This window comes from Dasypus novemcinctus, chromosome 14 (assembly GCF_030445035.2).
Source record: "Dasypus novemcinctus isolate mDasNov1 chromosome 14, mDasNov1.1.hap2, whole genome shotgun sequence".
NCBI lineage: Eukaryota > Metazoa > Chordata > Mammalia > Cingulata > Dasypodidae > Dasypus > Dasypus novemcinctus.
The window spans coordinates 8,185,437-8,206,013 of NC_080686.1; the positions used below are offsets into that span (position 1 = coordinate 8,185,437).

Genomic DNA, 20,577 nt, shown 5'->3' on the forward strand with positions numbered 1-20,577 from the left:
ACGCAACAGGTGGCCGGCGCCCCCTCCAGGCCGCCGCGGGGCGCGCCGAGCAGGAAGCGCCAGCTCTCGCCTGGTGCCCGCGCGCCCCTTCCATCTCGCCCTCCGGCTGCGCCGCTGAGCTGCTGCCCAGAGTCCGCGATGCGGGGGCCCGGCTGGGTGAAGTGGACCCCCAGCACGAGCGGCAGGGAAGGCCAGGAAGGAAGGGCGCGCAGGAGGGGCAGGCGCGGGAGGCGCAGCTCCGGGCGCAGGCTCCTCTGCACGTCCTGGCCCTGCCGGCTCGGGTCCCCACCCCAGCCTCCGCCGACCGCTGGGGAGCTCAGGCTGCATCGCGGGGGGTTTCTCTGGGGTGCAAAGGGAGCCCCCCTGGCGGCCCCGCCTGCCCGAGTCCTCCCCTCCTCCTCCCACCCGTTCCTGCCTGGCCCAGTCAGGAGCTGACCACCACGTGTTGGTGCATTTATTGGGGCTCAGCTGGGGGGACCTGTGCAGGATCACACCACCAGCTGAAGGAGCGCGGCCCCAAGTCAGTGCTCCCCGTCCAGGGCGCAGAGCCGCAGGGGGCAGAGGCCCTACAGGGGGCTGCCTACGAAGGGGGGTGGGCGTGTCGAGGCCCCTCCTCCACCGAGTGCCCGTCGGAACCCGCCCAAGGAGGGGGTGGTGATCCCTGGTGTAGGTAAAGAAACCTCTTCTTCTTCATTCTTGTGAATTTCTAGTGTTACCTCCTACTATAAGAACATTGTCTCCAGGAAGTGAAAAATTAATAAATTAATTAGAAGTTCAAAGCTTTTTTCACACTGAGAAACTGACCTATGTTCCTGAAAGGCTTTCCATGGTGGGATCTGACCCATCCCCAGCGCCTTGTCTTAAAGCCACACTTACAATTGCAATCAGGTGTCTGAGGAGCTGGACTGCCCGTCACTGTCTGGAGGGTCAAGCAATCTCTGCCTCTCTGACACCGTCTAGGTCTAAAGAGGAGGAAAACAGAAACTTATTCAGAGGACTACTGTGAGGTTTGGGTGGGAACAAATTAAGAGCTCAGAATAGTACCTGTGCTCCCTTTTAGCTCTTATGGTCTATGCTGGTTTTTAAAAACCCTGTGAGCAAGTTTCAAAATATCGATTTGCCATGACAGTCTCTGCTCAAATCATTTTGCCACAATTCTTACGTCAAAGGTGCCATTTGTGGAGTTCACTCATGTTTTTCCACCTTCCACTTTCTAGTGAGGTGGGCTATAGGTGGGAGGCTCTTTGTCTCTTTAGAGATAACCTATGCTATCTGTCCCTGTTACAGAATTTGAGAGAGGTTTAATTATTTGCATATGGAGAGGCCAGGACTTGGGAATTATTTTGAGAAGGAAAAATGTTGCGAACCCAAGCCCGAACAAGATTTTCCAGTTTCTTTTATACAGAGAGGAAAGATTAAATGGTCCTTTTGTTTCAGTTCTCAATAGGCTTGAATTAGCATATATATCTTCCACATCTTAGGTAAGCTTTTAGCATGGACTTCATACATTCTAGATAAGCCTTTAGCACATTTGGTTTGCATTTCCCCTGAATATTTAAAGTTTATAGAGTTTGCATTGATAAACTGTTTCCTGGGACTGGAGTCGTTGTCATGGTCACCAAGGGCAGGACTGCAGCCTCTTACTGTTCCACACCCACAAGTCACAGACAGCTTAGGTTATCTATGAACAAAGAGCCTCCCACCCATAGCCCACATCATTTCCCCTCTTTGCCAAAGTTTAACTTGCTAAACTTTGGCATAATTATTGTTGGAGCTATGAAGTGGGTGGCTGTTTGTTGTTTTGACTGATTATTTATCAGTCTTTAGTGTACCATCCAGGACTTTGTTTTTAGAAGTTTAGAAGTTTTTATTCTGGAGAGCAGAATCCTGGGGCGGGGGCCCCTCTGCAGTTATCCTGGGGCCACCGGCACTCACGTGGATTTCCAGTCAGGTTCCAGATCCATCTATTAATTTTGTTTTACCCTTAAAGAGTTTACACCTTTAATCTAAAAGGGGTGCTGAAGGGAGACGATCTCTTTTCTGTAACTGCTTCCTGCTGGCCATGGGCTGTTGTCATTGCCTAACAAGGTGTAAAACTCTTATTTTATTTTAACTAGAGGAAGATGGATCTGGCCTTCTGCATGAAGTTGGATGAAGTTTTCATATGGTTAATAAGATGTTCATTCTGAAAGAAACAAACTTAATTAAAATTTTGGAATACCTGTTATTAAAAGAGGACATTGGATTACAGAGGTAGGCAAGGTTAATGTCTATAAAGATGGCACCCCTTTTTAAAAACTGGTGGGAACAGTATATATATATATGTATTTTTTCCTAAGTTATTTATTTTCAGAGAGAAATTGCAATAGATACTTAGCTTTGTTTGAAGACACATTTCAAGCTGTTTAATGACGGGCACTCATGTGCTCTGTCAGATGCTCCTGGTGAACTGGCACCATTTGGGTAATTGGTTTCATTCAGGATTAGTACACCAAGTTGGAAATTTTCTTAGTTTTTAGCTGTGGGAGTGATCAGAACTACAGAATAAAGGTTTTTTTACATTTTGGTTTTAATTGTACAATTTCTGGTAATTTTGGCTTGTTCAATAGGTGACTTATGATTAGCAAGCAAGCCTCATTTTTGCTACACAGTAGAGTACAGTAGAATATAGTAAGTTGACTGAGCCTGGCTGAGATTGCCACCTTATTCTATAGACATGTTTATTAACTGTTTAGAAAATGAATTTACCAGGAATTTAACATGTCTAATATATTTTGCATTTGATCCAAAATAGAAAAGATAATGTTATAATTATTAGGCATATATTTAGTACAGGATAAAAGTACAGCACTTAATATTAACTAATGTATTACTTAATGCATAAGAATTCAGAGTTGCAATGAATAGTTTTAAGTATCAGGTTTGTAATACTTTACATGTTATCTCTCCATGGGAGCAGGCCATAATGCCAATTGTGTTTAAGTTTTACTTACAGTATCCTGGTATCATGGCTCCACTTAGCATGTTCTTCACGCAGTGAGCAAGTCGCAGCATCGTTAATTCTAGAGAGTTTCCAGTATTCTACCAGCCTGGTGCATAGTGCTCTCTGGCACTATGGAACAGTGCCAGTCTGGAGGTGATATCCATTGTACACTTGGCTATACTGAGTCATCATTGGCTGCTGCAGGAGCTTGAAACTGCAACGTAGTTTCCATCAATTTCAGGAGCAGAACCAGAGGCTGATATAGCAAATATTTTAATTGAGGGGTCAGTGACCAGCTTAGCCAATAACTCACATGGAGAGGCAACCTGTAATGTATTTGAATGCACAAAAGAGTTTGACAATATTAAAGTTTATTCCTTGTTTATATATATATTTTAAACAATTTAATGCAACATATCATATATCAAATGACTTTACTTACACAATGTTTACTGTTTACTTACTTAAAATGAAGATAATAGTAGGTATTTTATTTTAGTAAGAGAGGGAAAAATTATTTTTCATTGTTAAAATGAAAACAGAAGATTTCCAATAGAATCAAGATAACTTTTTATTACCATTTATTTATTTTTAAAAGAATTATTTATTTATTTAATTCCCTCCCCTCCCCCAGTTGTCTGTTCTCTGTGTCTATTTGCTGCGTCTTGTTTCTTTGTCCACTTCTGTTGTCGTCAGCGCACAGGAAGTGTGGGTGGTGCCATACCTGGGCAGGCTGCACTTTCTCTTGCGCTGGGCGGCTCTCCTCACTGGGCGCACTCCTTGCGCGTGGGGCTCCCCTATGCCGGGGACACCCCTGCATAGCACGGCACTCCTTGCGTGCATCAGCACTGCGCATGGGCCAGCTCCACACGGGTCAAGGAGGCCCGGGGTTTGAACCGCAGACCTCCCATGTGATAGACTGATGCCCTAACCACTAGGCCAAGTCCATTTCCCACCATTTATTTAAATATGTACCTTGCGGTGGCCTTCAAACAAGTTTTATTATCACGAAGTTATTTTTTTGCAACCAATACCAATCTAAGTTTTCAGTTAACAATGACTTCTGGAATTAGAACTATTTAAACATTTTCAGTTTGGAAGATGTTTTACAACTCACCCGATTGTGGAGAAGAAAAGAATTTATTCTCAATCTTGCAAGAAGGGGCACACAACCAGAAAATATGGCTGGCACCCAAGCAAAGAAAAATGACATAGTTTATACCCCTAAGCCTAGTATGTGAGCTCTTCCTCTGTTTTTCCATAGATTGGATACTTCAGAAGTTAAAGCCTATCTGAGAAGATGTAACTTTCTGGTGCAAACGTTTGTGATTTAACAGCTTCCTCTATCACATTCCAACCATTTTAGTTTTTACCTGCTCCCCTTTGTCAAAGAAGGAATGGAATTTAGTGCTGAATTGGTATTGACTTAGCTCTTTCTTGGGCATCCTTTATTGCCTATAGGACTGGCTTAAGCTGGTTTCCTTTGTTGCTGTTTAACCCGGGAGTGGGAGACTGAGGCAGTAGGCTGCCAGGTTACATTAAGCAATATTTTCTTCCTTTATGTGAAAACTAAACTAATCTTTGTTTTTTACATTTTATGGCTGACAAAAGGCTTGAACTAGGAAATTACAGGGCAAAGGGATTCTTAATTCCTTAGCCTAGTAGATAGGTTTAACCTGCCACACTTAGTCTTGCCTTCAAAGCTTTTCCAAAAAGGAGGCCCTTTCCCAATAGTTTCTATAATCAGATTTTTATATGCCTTTTTCATCTTTTTAGTCTAATTTGGGTTCCAAGAATATTTATTCACATATATAACTGCATATTTAATTTTTAACAATTTGAATAGAGCTCTTTTAAGAATTTTCACTTGTTAATTTGATACTATCATCCTGATATATGAAGACATACACCGAGCAAATGGTAGACACAAATAGAGTTAGACACAGAAACACAACTAATTGATGTTACTTATAATTTCCATTATTTTATATACTGTTTAGCTTAATTTGGGTTTCAGAAATATATATTACTTATATAACTGCATATTTAACTTCAACAATTTGCGCAAATAGGCAGACATGAATAGTTTGACAGAAAAACATAACTTTAGTTACTTAAAACTTCTATTTTTTACAAAATAAATGTGACTGCAAAACATTTCACAGACTCTTGAAACTTTTCTTAATTTTCACTATGACTGTGCAGTTTTACACAAGAATTTTCCTTCTTAATTAATAGATTGTAACCAAAATGTTCTCAATGCTTTAGCACCATTTTTGTTTCAGAACTTTATATTTTACTTTGAATTTAGCAGAATTTTGGATAAGCAACAAGATTAATTCTATGTATATTTACTGAGGCTATTTGAAGCCTCAGGGAGACAGACTGGTTTCTCTCATGAATTGCCACTCTTAGGAACACTGACTGTTAAGGCAGGAGACTCTCCTCCCGCCCCTGCTTTTTTTCTCAGTTTTTGGAGATAATAAAACTCCAGTGGTCGTTTAAACCTAAGGATTAAGAATTCCACCAGGCAGCAATTTCGTTTATACTTGGATTCATGAGAGAAAGCAGGGTTACTAATACCAGTAGGACAGGAGCTGTTATGAAATGACCATAGGCAAAGGCAAGGGGTGAGGCTAGGCTTGAAGTAACCATAAACGAAGGTAAGGTTAGTTAGAATTTACACTTAAATAATAGTTTCAGGCTAAATTCACCCAGCTATAATTTCAGTTTTTATCTTTCTGCCATTTTTTAATATAAATGCATTTATAAATGATTTTAACTCAGTTACAGTTTTAATTTTTTAAACCTGTTAATTTTATAACACCTTTAAACACCTTTCATTCGACTTAAAACATATTAAATGAACTTAACTATTACTTTAATTGTTCTTTTAAGGTAAAAGAACAAATCTCTTGCCGTTAGTTTGAAATAAAAATCTACTTTTCAGGATTTGATTTCTAGAACATAATGTTCTTTTAAAAGAGATAAGACCCTTTCTTCTTCAAACACTGAGGAAGTGATGAGGTTAAAGCACAAGAAGCTATTTTGATAAAACAGATTTTCTTTGTATATTGATTATTCAGGAAACTTTTACTAAAAGAGACTAATGACTTGAAAGACTTTGAGAAAGAACAAAATTTTAACTTTGCATCAGTGTACTACTTGATACTAAACCCTTTAAAACTTTATATAGACTTATTAAATCTTACTCAATTTTAATCATAAAAATTTTCCTTCCACAAACCTTCTACACTTTCAGTATTCATTCAGGTTTTGTCCCACACTCTACTCTTTCCAATAATCAATCATTTTATCTTAGGACAAAATCATCTCCTGTTTCCTTAACAATAAAAACACATTCCATATATTCCACATACTAAGTTACCAGACAAACTTCTTACAACATATAATTGCCATTAACACTAAACAAGCTTGTTAAAATAATGAAGTTTTCTTCAATTTAAATACTTAGTAGTATGTAATACAAGAGTTTTTTAGAAGGAAGTTGGCAGGGGAAGCTGGCCACCAACAAGTTTTCCTGTTATAAAATTACCTTTTATTAGTAGTATTATCAATTCAGGTTTTGTTTAATAAAGACTTTTTGAAATTAGCCATTTAAACACCTTAATTTAAACAATGCTTCATTAAATTTTTAATAATTATTTATACTTTTAAGACAAATTTTACCTTCACAGAACACATTCCTTTACTTAAAGTTACCACAATACCTTCTAAGAACCTGGGGAGAATGCAAATGTATTTTGGCTTTGACACCCTAGGGAGGGAACTTTACTGCATTTATTTTGATCCTGCTTTTCATCCCCTTCACTTCCCCTCCTTCCAGGCAGTCGGGTGCACAACAATCAAATAGGAATGTGGCTTATGAATAGAAGATGTGGATTCACTGGAAAGGGGCAAGCCGCTCCCCCCTTTCCAGCTTTCTGCTAAAATGGGCAGACATGGCGGCGGACGTGGCCCAGTGGTTAGGGCATCCGTCCTACCACATGGGAGGTCCGTGGTTCAAACCCTGGGCCTCCTTGACCTGTGTGAAGCTGGCCCATGCGCAGTGCTGATGTGCGCAAGGAGTGCCGTGCCATGCAGGGGTGTCCCCAGCATAGGGGAGCTCCATGCACAAGGAGTGCACCCCGTAAGGAGAGCCGCCCAGTGCAAAAGAAAGTAGAGCCTGCCCAGGAATGGTGCCACACACACAGAGAGCTGACACAACAAGATGACACAACAAAAGGAAACATAGATTGCCATGCCACTGCCAACAATAGAAGTGGACAAAGAAGATGCAGCAAAATAGACACAGAGAACAGACAACTGGGGGGGGGCAGAGGGGAGAGAAATAAATAAATCTTAAAAAAAAATAAAAATAAAAAAATAAAATGGGCAGACAGAACTTATTCAAATTTGGCACTCCTCCCAGGGACCAGCTAGCCTGCCTGGGGGCAGCCCCAACAAAACCGGGTGCATGGCACAGACACAGACAGCCTCCAAGCCCCAGCAAAGGGGGCAGACCAAAGATGAGGCAGCAGAGCATGCGCAAACATCCAGATTCTACAAACATCCAGACTCCTCAGTTTTGCCCCACAATCAATTCACCCCCTTGCCAATGGCAAGGGAGGGTTCCAGCTTAACTCAATTCCACCACTTTACATAACCACACAATTCAAACACCAGCATTGAGCTGACACAGACAGAAGCACAAAGGTCACTAATCTGACCCACAAGTTCTATATATATTTTTTCAGCATGGCTGCCCCCACAGCCATCACAAACCTTAGAACACTTAACACTTGGTATAAAGCGAATTCATTCACAATTCAGCACCATAACAAAAGATTCCAGCTAGACCTTTTTCACTGTTTAACTTACACCCAGACCAAGCTTTACTAGAAAAGCGGATCCATTTTCCTATAACCAAGTTTTTTTAAAAAATCCAGACCAATTTCCAGGACATTAGGACTTGAACCTATAAACATTCCTTAGTATTATAATCAAGCCTCCACTCCTATGGATATAAGACCATACCAGATTCTAACATGCAGTTAGACAAACCTAAAACACCAGGCTTTTTCCCAGTTTTTTTCTCCAGAACATTAGGACTCGAACCTATAAACAGCCCTTCCTATTAAAACCAAGCCTCCACTCCTTCAGTGAATGTAAGACCAGTACCAGATTCTAACATGCAGTTAGACAAATCCAAAACACCAAGCTTTTTCCTGGTTTTCCTCCTTTTTCCAGACCTAGAGAGAACAGCTTCCCCCCAGTTTTCTGGGGTTACTAGGGTTCTCTCCGGACGTGATCAGCCTCCCCCTCCTAGCAATTAAAGGTAGGGCTTTCCAGACTGTGCTCACCTGTGGAGTCTTACCTTCTTCTGTTCGGAGTTCTTTTTCATTCCCAGAATCTTTCTCTTCAGAACTTCCATTGCCCTCGAATTTTGTTGAGAAGATTCTGGTGGAGGTCACATCTTTTCTGAATTAAATTTAATCCAGGGGCACCCAGTTTGGGGTTCACCCAAGTCCTCCCGGTTTCCTTGGGGATTTGGAAGGGGCAGCAAAATGCTACCATCTCTGGCTTTCATTTGCAATCCTGGGAGAGCCCCCCAAAATGTTGTAGAATTTGAGAGAGGTCATTTATTTGCGTATGGAGAGGCCAGGACTCAGGAATGATTTTGAGAAGGAAAAATGGTTTATTGATGGCTGGCCAGACTTGGGAGCTTCCTGTTGCAAACCTGAGCCCCGAACAAGATTTTCAAGTTTCTTTTATACAGAGAGGAGAGGTTAAATGGTCCTTTAGTTTCAGTTCTCAATAGGCTTGAATTAGCATATATCTTCCACATCTTAGGTAAGCTTTTAGCATGGACTTCATACATTCTAGATAAACCTTTAGCACATTTGGTTTGCATTTCCCTTGAATATTTAAAGTTTATAGACCTTGCATTATTAAACTTGTTTCCTGGGACTACAGTCATTGCCATGGTTACCAAGGGCAGGACTGTAGCCTTTTACCATCTTACACCCACAAGTCACAGACAGCTTAGGTTATCTCTGAACAAAGAGCCTCCCACCCATAGCCCACATCATCCTAACTTGTGGGTGTGGGACAGTAAGAAGTTGCAGCCCTGCCCTTGGTGACCATGGCAATGACTCCAGTCCTGGGAGGCCATTTAGCAATGCAAACTCTATATACATATCAGTCAGTCCAGGGAAACTCTGATAGTGGTGATGCAGAAACTTAAGGGACTTGGACTTGGCCTCAAATGGGAAATATAATATAGCCTGTGCATAAATTCAAAATCATCTAATTCTGTACCCAAGTGTGCCTAGTCTTTAAAAATCCAGTTAAGTGATTAGGGCTTTGAATGTAGAGAAAAAAATGTAACTCTAAATGTGTATTCAAGTTTGCATCCAGACGTAATGTGGGCAAGATGCTAGTTCAAGCTCACCTGAAATGTGGGCAATATGTTAATTCAAAACCTACCTGGTACTCAGGCAAAGACTTAACTAACAAAGAAAGTAGTTTTTTTTAATGATAAAAGCATCATTTGACTACCACCCTGTATAAAAGGAACTTGAAAATCTTGTTCCAGACTCGGGTTTGCAACAGAAAGCTCCCGAGTCCAGCCAGCCATCAATAAACCATTTTTCCCTCTCAAAATCATTCCTGAGTCCTGGCCTTTCTATAAGCAAATAATTAAACCTCTCTCAACTTCCACAACACTAGAAGTCACAAAGCAAATTCAAATCACTTGACCTACTTACTTCTATTGGTGTGAGAAAACAGACTGAGGATTTCCAGTGGGAAGCAGCTGGGAGAATAAAAATGATTCGTTTAAATTGAAGATTATTTATAAAAACCTGCATATGTAGCAGAGTGTTGCAGTAAGAATAATTTGGGCCTATAACCCAGGGCTGAAGAGTCAAAACCTATTCTTCTAGCCTTGGACCTTACCTCTGCACTCCTGAGTTTTAACTGTGTACTCTGGGATACCAAGATAATGCTGGTTGGCCTTCCTTTTACTTAGTCACTTCCAAGGAAAACAAAGTAAAATGTGCCCCTCTATGTCAAAAATTCTCAAATGATATGGCAGCTTATTCTGTGTTAGGATAAATGACAGATTGGATTTGCCCACTGTTCAGTGTTCACAGATACCCTTCAGTTTTCTACCTGCAGCCTAGAGCTCTGGGACTTGAATAAAAAAGCCCTTTAATAGAGAAGAGTCTGCAGCTAGATCCAACTTTAGTTTTTGGTGTTCAGTATTTCTGCAATTGAATTTGGTAACAAAGGCAAGGCATGTCATCTTAAAGTCCCCATTCTATAGGTAACCATCCATGGAGATAACACTAATAGAGTTAGAACCTGTTCTGAAACCCACAGTAAAATATCTTCTATCTGAGCTAAGAAGCTTCCTTGGGAATATAAAATGCAATACTATAAACTGGTCTCTACAGGTAAATAATCTAAATGCTGAATGTTCATGGCCACAGGAAGGGAGAGCTTGGTGCATGTGCCTCCAAAGCTGGGTTTCTATTTTCAGGGCACTTGGACATCTGCCTCCATTGGGAATCTCACTATGGAGGAGAGGTTCTCATTCTCTTCTGCCAGGTGGGAGCACACAGGATGTCCACAAGAACATGCCCATAGAGACCTATTAAAGGTTGAAACACATTGAGACTGAAATTCATTTGGTATTTCAGGCAACTGGGTCTCAGTGGGGAAATATTTGGGAAAGAAACTTATTTTGGAAAGCCTTGCCATATACCTCTACTGATAGATTTTCCTCTGTGACTTAGAAGTCTCAACTTCCCTACAGAACAAAGAATGTAGGTCAAGGAAAGCATAATCAAGGAAGTGGATGAGATTCAATCAGTTGGGCTCCTGTCTACCATATGGGAGTCCCTGGGCTCATGTCCTGGGGCCTCCTTGTGAAGGCAAGCTGGCCTGCACCTGTGGAAAGCCAATGACCCACACCCGTGGAGAGCTGGTGCGGCAAGATGATGCAACAAAGGGAGACAAGCAGACACAGAAGAACATGCAACAAATGGACACAGAGAGCACACAGCTAGCAAGTGGCAAGGGTGGGCAAATAAATCAAAATAAATCTTAAAGCATAATCACTCATATAGAAGAATACTGTTCCTATAATTTGAAGCTTTCTAAATGGTCAGATTCAGGCCTGTTGCAACTGTAAAAAGATTACTAAATGAATAGACTATATGGAAATTGTACAAAATGTTATTAACCTAAATAATTAGCAGCTTAAACAGCACTATACTACTAACTTGTGTTCAAAATAAAAAACCTGTTTTGAATCCCCTCGAGACAGCATGTGTACTATGACAAAGCCACCTAGTGTCAGTACAGATCCCAACAAAAACTCTGGCTTTAGGAAAATGTCACAAACATTTAAAATAATGGCTTTAATCGTCATTTTAAGTATACAGTAGGGGAAGATTGTGCTTTAATTAAATATACATCACACCATCAATGCTGGAAAGGTTAAAAGTTACTCCTAATGTTGATAGCTATAAAAAACTAGTTTGTACCTGACAAGACAATGAAAGAAAGAAAGCAATCCCTTTGAAACAAAGTTTAAAAAAAAAATGTTCATAGTGGTTTGTTTTGACAGTAAGCATTTTATGACAACATAGATTCAGGGCACCCTAGGCCTCTCTTCATATCCTAAAGAAAACAAGCATTTACATTATTCATGAGTTGCACTGAATTAAAAAAAAAAATCAATGATACACTTACCCCTTAGGTAGGTTAAACAGTCCTGGGGTGGACAGCTTTAATACCATCATGGAAGTTTGCAAAGGAATAGAGAATTAAAAAACAAAATACTATTCCTGGGAATGGAAATGTCTTTCATTTGCTGTTTTTACCAGCAAATGCCACTCTTTAAATCAAAATTCACAGGAGGTGCAGCCCTTCAAAACCAGAACTATTTGAGCAAGCTGACCAGTATACATTACAGTTTTGAAAATCAAGGTTATATACTATATGTTATAAGTCCCATCTAGGTAGTGTCAGAATGACAAGTATTTCTGTGCTTGCTTTGTGATCATACCCTTGGTGGTGGTACAGGTCTAGTGGCTTCTTTTTCTCTGCAGGCTTTAAAATGTGAAAGGAACACATTAGCTTTTCATCCACCCTCTTCATGGCACCTGTACTGTCAAACTCTCCACAATAATTGAGTGCAAAAAACAGAGTGACCAACTGTCGTCTTCAACCACCCGATGCGCTCTACATATAAGATCCAAATCATGCTTATGGAGAAATTTTGCAACCACTTCTGCACAAAATGTGTTGGACTTTCCTGTGTCATTCACCCCAGAGCCATTTATCAGGGTCAGACCACAAAAGATAACAAAGAAAACCTTGACCTGGTACATCACTTGTCCACATAATTCTCTGAATCTGCTCCATAGATCGATGATCTGGTGATCAAACTCCATGACAGCAGAATATTTTCTCATCCACGATGGCTCCTATTGGCACACAGTTAAAACAGTCCGTGAAAGTTTTCCATAGTTTAATGTTGTGTCTTCTTTTACATTCATCATAAAATTGATGCGGGCACATTTGTGGTTTCCTTGGAGAAGAAAGAAATTCTTGGGATATTTGATTTTTTTTTTTTTAGATTTTAAAAAATTTATTCCCCCACCCCCCCAGTTGTCTTCTCTCTGTCCATTTGCTGTGTGTTCTTCTGTGACCACTTCTATACTTATCAGCTGCACTGGGAATCTGTGTTTCTTTTTGTTGTGTCATCTTGTTGTGTCAGCTCCATGTGTGCAGCACCATTCTTGGGCAGGCTGCACTTTCTTTCACACTGGGTGGCTCTCCTTACAGGGTGTACTCCTTGTGCATGGGGATCCCCTACGTGGAGGACACCCCTGCAGGGCACAGGACTCCTTACGCACATCAGCACTGCACATGGGCCAGCTCCACATGGATGAAGGAGGCCTGGAGTTTGAACCGCAGACCTCCCATGTGGTAGGCGGATGCCCTATCCATTGGGCCAAGTACGCTTCCCAGGATATTTGATTTTGTAGGCCACTAAGAGGCAGATAGTCACCAATGATTGCAGCCCTCTGTCTATGTAGTCCCTGAGAAACAAATAGTTGCTTTCTGGTGGGAAACCACTGTACTCAAAATGTCAAAGCAAATCATAGTATTGCCCATGGATATCACCACATGTTTTGAGTGGTGCTTCAAGTTCTAGTAGGATAGGCTGACTGAGAAAGATCTCATGAGACTTTAAGTCCAGTCCTCTGAGTTCATTCTCCTGTAGCTGGACCTTCTCACCAGGCTTGGACTCTCTCACTTCCAGCAGCTGTTGAATGATGCTGTCGAGGTTGAGTTTATCTGTATCGCCATAGCCTTCCCACCCCTGACCCTCCCACAGTGGTACATCCAGGACTCACACCTCCTATCCCACTAGAGCCAAGAGGTGGTGGTGGTGCAGTGGCCACAGCTGCTGAAGGTCCCACCAACTGCCCTACTCCCTGCTCCCTCCTTCTCTACCAGCTGGAACTGTCTTGACCTCCCATTTTATCCAGTGGATTACAAAGGAGAAACAGGTTAAATAAAGCGGTTAACTAAAGCAGGCTAACATACCAGTGATCTTTGCAGTGCTGATAAAGACCTCTACCCCTGCCCAAAGAAAGAACAAGAGATCAGGATGACACCAGCAAAGTGTTGATCTTCACCAGATGGCCACAGTCTTACATCAACATCCTGCTTGCGAATTAATGAACTGGGTTTCAAGCACACCCTGCCCAAACACTCCACAGTCATCATAGTCCAGTAGTTCACATCATCCCTGGAACTCAGGTACTAACCATAAGTCATGTCTGCCTTATCCCTCCCCATTCCTCCATGCCTTCCCTTTGTTTCAAGGAGGCACATACGGTGCTCCATCAGGAGGTTCCTTTAAGCAGAAACCTCTTTTTGTGATACTTCTTCATTAAAGCAACTTTAGCTCAATATACTTGCTCTGTGCCCCCTTTTGTAAGTCTCTTTATTTTATTTTCAGCACAACAGTACTTGGCATACAGAAGTGGGATCTGAAGGTGGATGCTGGGAGGATGCCTCTGATGCCTCAGAGATGAGCAAGGTACCTGCAGGAATCTTTTCCATTCTGGCCTTTCCAGGGTCCTTCGCTGGCTCACCTGGTTAACCCCTATGGATCTCTGAACTCCTGCCACATCACATTTGAGGTCAAAATCCATTTGGTGAGCTACAATCTGATCAGGACCTCTGTCCCAGCCTCTGTTTTCAACATTAGGTAAGAGAATTCTCTTCTTTTGCTGTTTCTGTTCCTTTACTGTTTCTCTAGACTTACTATGGGAAACAGTAAGTTTATATTTCTGTACTTCTGTGTTTCTGTGCTTTGTGTCTGTCTGTTTAATATATATTTTCCTACCTCTGAATGGTAATATTAAATTAACAAATAAAAATTCTTAAGAGAGTTCTATCCAAAAGGCTTAACAACAAATTAATACTCTTAGAGTCCCAGAAATTGGAAAAGCTGAGCTTCTGGTGCTTTTAAAAATCCTTCTGTCTTCTCCCTCTGTGTTCTAACTTAGTTCAACTCCCCTTCTATAATAATAAGATTTCCCAACTCCTAATGAAGATTCAGTGGGATTCATAAAGAATTCAGTCATGGGAAGCAGATTTGGCTCAACTGAAAAGCATCCACCTACCATATGGGAGGTCCAGGGTTCAAACCCAGGGTCTCCTGACCCATGTGGTGAGCCGGTCTATGCACAGTGCTGATGCACACAAAGAGTGCCATGCCACACAGGGGTGTCCCCCACATAGGGGAGCCCCATGTTCAAGGACTGTACCCCATAAGGAGAGCTACTTAATGCAAAAAAAGCACAGCCTGCCCAGAAGTTGCACCACACACACAGAAAGCTGATGCAGCAAGATGATGCAACAAAAAGACACAGATTCCCAGTGCTACTGACAAGAATGCAAGCAGGCACAGAAGAACACAACTCGAAAGGAGAAATAAACAGATAAATCTTTTTCAAAAATGTCAATCTTATCATTCAGATATGTAAGCCTGGATATACAAACCTTTGCCAATTAATTTACAGGACTGCTGGTAAAAGTCATGCAAAAATTTTACATAAAAGTATTTGAAAAAACAAAGCAAAGGTGATTTTCAATACATTGCAGTCTGAGTATCTTATGGTAAAAATAGAGTATAATCTAAAATAAATATTTTAAATGCTTATTTTTTAATAATTAAAAGTAATTCATTTAAGAAAAAACTTCACCCCAAGCTTTATATAAATTAAATTTGTATATATACTGAATTACAAAGGATTCAAGAAAAGTTTAAAGACAAAATACCTTCATAAGTTTCAAAATTCATGTAAAATTAAATTGTATACATTACCTTCTTTTCTTGGACAGTGTAATAATACCTATATGTGGCATTAATCCTTGTTTAAAATCTGTATTACTGTTGTAATGTATGCTAGCTGGTGTGTTTAAGGTGCATTAACTAAGGTGTTTTAAGTACTGCAACAAATCTGCTAGTACAAAATGTGTTTTGATACCTTCATTTCTATTGTTTCACTATATTATTTAGGAAAAAAAGGAATAATAATAAAAACTTAAGAACATTAATGTTTTTTGTTGTTTCCGTGCTAATTCTAATTGAACCTGGATAACCACATTAATACATTAATGCTGTTAAAGCTTAGTAATTTTAAACCAAATAATTGTATACAAAGATAAAAGAAAAAAGAAAAATGTTGGCTGCTTTTGTAAGCATGCAATTAAACCATGGCTTTGCCCACATAGCAACTAGTCCCCTAACTTACCTCAAAAAGCTGTTTCAAAAATGTCTTTGTAAATGTTTCATAAATATTTTTTTCACTGAAATACTGACAAAATAATGAACTGAAAAAATATTTCTGACAATTTTGTTTTACATAAGTATGCTCTCCCTAAATTTATACAGATTTGCTGATCAAATATGCTAATGTTACATTTATTAAGTGTTTAAAATGAAAAAAGGAAAATTAAGTTTGCGTTTAACTGAACTGAGTCATTTATTCAGACATGTTTGATTTTGATGGTAATTATATGTTGTAAAATGTTTAGAGAGAGTTTCCAAAATCATTTTGGTAACTTAAGTATGTAAGGTATATAGAATTTTTTTCTTTGAGGGCTGGGGATTGAATCTAGGACCTTGTATATGGGAAGCTGATACTTAACCAATGAGCTACATTAGTTCCCCTGAATTGTTTTTTTCCATTTGTTTGCTAGTTGTTTCTTTTTTTGTTTTTAGGTGGCAGCAGGGACTGAACCCAGGAATTCCCATGTGGGAATCAGGCATTCAATTGCTTGAGCCTCATCTGCTACCTAGAATTATTTTTTTTAAAAAAATCAATTTTACTGATACCTATTAATAAAGCATACAATTATCCAAAGTATACAATATTATTTGGTATAATCACATAGTTGTGTGTTTATCACTTCAGTCATTATTAAAGCATTTTCATTATTTCAATAATAATAAACAAAAAAACAGACAAACAGGAAAATTCCTTACTTCTTGATCTCTGTGTTCTCCACCCCGCCCTGTATATAGATGCAATTTTGGGCCATTTTATCTGAAGTGTATAGTCAATGGCTTTTAGTATAATAACAGTGTTGTACATTCATCATCTCAAAAACTTCAGCACAATTTCATTATTCCAAAAAGAAAGATTCCACACCCCTCAGCATTCCTTCCTCAGACTAACATAACCACTTATTTCATCTTTATGAATTGACTTATAGTTACATTTTATATAAATGGACTCTGTGTTTGGTCTCCTTCACTCAGTATAATTTGTTTGATATTAACATTTTTTAGTATTAACTTACATTTATTCAGCTTCAAAGAAATACTGTGCTATATATCCAATTCTAACCATATTCATATTTGACATAATATATTTATATTTCACATAATATACTTAGTTCAAAATAGGGCCATCATACAGTATTTGTCCTTTTGTGTCTGACTTGCTTCACTCAACATAATATCCTGAAGTTTCATCCATGTTGCCATATGTTTCACGACTTCATTTCTCCTTCCTACTGTATAATATTCCATCAAGTGTATACACCATAATTTTGTTTATCCACTCTGCAGTTGACAGACAACTAGGTTGTTTCCAACTTTGCTATTGTAAATAATGCTGCTATGAACACTGACATGTAGATATCTATTTCTGTCACTGCTTTCAGTTTTACTGGGTATATACCTGGCAATGGTATTGTCGGGTCCCATGGCAAGCTGTATTCAACTTCCTTAGGAACTGCCAAACAGTTCTCCACAGTGGCTGTACTATCTACATTCCCACAAACAGTGAATAGGTGATCCTATCTCTTCACATCCTCTCCAACATTTACAGTTTTCCAAATTTTTAATAAAGGCAAATCTGATAGGTGTGCAATGGTATCTCATTGTAGTCTCTTTTTAAAGTTTGATTCTGAACCCTGTTTAATTCCACACTCAATTTTTTTTCTTCCCCTCTGCCTCCCCTGGACTGCTGTTTTTGATGTCTGTGTTCATTTGCTGTGTGAGCTTCTGTATCTATTTCTCTTTTTGTCTTCTCATCTTTCTCCTCTAGGATTCACTGGGATTTGATGCTGGGGACCTCTGATGTGGAGAGAGTTTCCCTGTCAATTGTGCCACCTCATTTCCTGGTCTCTACTGCATTTCACCTTGACTCTCCCCTTCATTTATCTTGCATCATCATCTTGCTGTGTGACTCACTTGCACGGGCACTGGCTCACTGTGCAAGCGCTCAGCTTACCATGCAGCCACTAGCATTGCTGTGCAGACACTTGGCTCACCATGTGGGTACTGACTAACCACATGGCCACTGGCTCACCATGCGGCCACTTGCATGGGCACTCAGCTCACTGCACAGGCACTCAGCTCACCACATGGTCACTCACATGGGCTACTCAATTCACTGCATGGGTACCCACATGGGCACTTGACTCACCCTGCAGGCACTCAACTCATCAAGCAGGTACTGGCTCAGCACGTAGGCACTGGGTTGCCACACAGGCATGCTTTCTCTTCTTTTATTTCACCAAGAGGCCCCAGGGATCAAACCTGGGTCCTCCCATATGGTAGGTGGAGGCCTTATCACTTGAGCCACATCTGCTTCCCTCATTGTAGTTGTGATTAGCATTTCCCTAATAACTACTGATGTTGAACATTTTTTCATGTGTTTCTTCACCATTTGTATTTCTTCTTTGGACAGGTGTCTTTTCAAGTCTTTTGTCCATCTTTTTCCCACATTTTTTTGTCTTTATTTATTTTTTTAATATTACATTAAAAAAATATGAGGTCCCCATATACCCCCACCCTACTCACCCCACTCCTCCCCCCATAACAACAACCTCCTCCATCATCATGAAACATTCATTGCATTTGGTGAATACATCTCTGAGCACCACTGCACCTCATGGTCAATGGTCCACATCATAACCCACTCTCCCACAGTCCACCCAGTGGGACATGAGAGGACATACAATGTCCAGTAACTGCGGTCACCCCTCGGGCTGAAGTGTGGTTTGCTGGCCTGGCAGGGGAGTGGCCGCGGTAGGCCTATTCCAAACCGCTGCCCCCATAATAGGGTGGTTGGTCGGGCCCACCGCCACCCCTGAAGGAAGCTCGGCATGGGCGCAGAGTGCCCTCGGGTCTCCCCTTCTCGGCAGCCATGCTTCCGCAGCTGCCCCTCCTCCCGGATGGTGCCACACGATGCCTTGTGGGGCGGTACCCTTCTTCTTCTTTCTCCCTGTGCAGGTGCAGGGTAGAAAAATCCAGTCTGCCCTTCTCCCTCCCCCCGACAGCAGCAACAGCCAGGCATGGGCGGAAAACTCAAGTCTGCCCTCTACCCCAGCAACAGCAGCCACCAATCACTAAACCCTGCCCCTTCCCCCAGCAACAGCGACAGCCAATCCCTAATCACCACCCCTCCCCCGTCCAGTACCTCCCACCGACCTTTCTCTGGCAACCAATCAGAACAGGGCGTGGCTTTGACCAATCAGCCTTCCCCAGCCCCTATAAAACTGTTGCCTCTCCCTCAATAAAGTTGGACTTGTGTGTTTACCTCGTCTCCGCGGTAGTTCTTCTGCCGTGCGCCCTCCAGTCCTGAGAGCCTCCTGACAAGGGCCTGGCCTCCCTTGTCCCCAGTTCGTCGCCTGCTTCTCCGGGTGACCCCCTCGTCGCCAGCTTCGCCGGGCAACCCCGTCGGCCGAACCGCGCAACCCCTGTGAGACCGACCCCTTGTCTGCTGCCGGACCGACCCCTCGTCCCAAGTGGGACCGACCCCTCGTCTGCAGCCAGACCCCACCTCTACCGACCGAGCAAGCCGTCGCAAGTAACTGTCCCTGCATCACCACCCAGGACAACTCCAACCCCCAAAAATGCCCCCACATCACCTCTCTTCCTCCTACTCACTAACCCCAACAGCCACCATGGCCACTTTCTCCACACCAATGCCACATTTTCTTCAATTACTAATCACAATAGTTCATGAATAGAATATCAGTAACTCTACTCTAATCCATACTCTATTCCTCCATCCTGTGGACCTTAGAGTGGTTGTGTCCACTCCACATCTATATCAAGAGGGGGCTTAGAATCCACATGGATGCTGGATGCAATTCTCCTGCTTTCAGTTGTAGGCACTCTTGGCTCCATGGTGTGGTGGTTGACCTTCTTCACCTCAATGTTAGTTGAGTGGGGTAAGTCCAATAAACCAGAGTGTAGGAGTTGCAAGTCTGTTGAGGATTAGGGCCTGGCTATTACATGGTCAGTCCAGAGATTCAGGTCCCCTGGGTATACACTAAACCCCAGCACCAACTACAGTTCCAGTAAAAGTAACAGGAGAGACTTGGGGACAAAGATCATATCTGAGTCCAGCTCCATCACACAGAAATACAAACTCCAAAGTAGGGCCAACTGTCATGGCACTGAACTCCATCTGCCATGACCATAGTACCTGTGGGTCTCTGTAGCCCTCAGAAGAACCAATACCTGGGGTTGTATCTACTTTATCTGTCTCTGGGACTCTGCTCAGATGTGCATAAGTGCAATCCCTCTGATAACCTCCCAGCTCTTTTTGGAGACTCATAGCCATATAAACTCATTTGTCCTTTCCATTTCCTCCTTTTAGTCAGGTCAAAAAGCATTTTTAATTCTTGGTATTATATGTAGATTGAGATATTCTGCTGGTCCGAGTTGACCCTTTTATTCAAGGTCATTTTCTAGTTACATCATCAGCTGGTACTTGGTAGTAATCCCTCAGCACCAGGGAGGCTTATCCCCAGGAGTCATGTCCCACACTGGGGGAAAGGCAACACATTTACATTCTGAGTTTGGCTTCAAGACTGGCCACATTTCAGCAACACGGAGGCTCTCAGGAGGTAACTCTTAGGCACCCTGCAGCTCTAGGCCTTGTTCTTATTTCAGGTGCACAGGCTCACAAGCATGGTCATTAGTATCAAGGGCTCACTGTTGGACCTTCCTTCTTTTTTGGTCTTTGCCGTTG

At 41.5% G+C, this 20,577-nt stretch overlaps 1 long non-coding RNA gene and 1 pseudogene across 2 annotated transcripts; one reads left to right on the top strand and one right to left on the bottom strand.

Annotated features, from left to right (window-relative positions):
- The first annotated feature begins 53 nt into the window (after positions 1–53).
- On the top strand, positions 54–19,131 carry LOC139436394 (uncharacterized). Of its 2 annotated transcripts, none has more exons than XR_011645610.1 (4): positions 54–670; positions 13,628–13,828; positions 14,031–14,282; positions 16,305–19,131. It is a non-coding gene; the product is annotated as an uncharacterized lncRNA (long non-coding RNA). The 2 variants fall into 2 exon arrangements; XR_011645611.1 differs by lacking the exon at positions 54–670 and adding an exon at positions 2,177–2,253.
- LOC101416838 (serine/threonine-protein phosphatase PP1-gamma catalytic subunit pseudogene) lies at positions 11,893–13,177 on the bottom strand (annotated as a pseudogene).
- Positions 19,132–20,577: the final 1,446 nt, after the last annotated feature.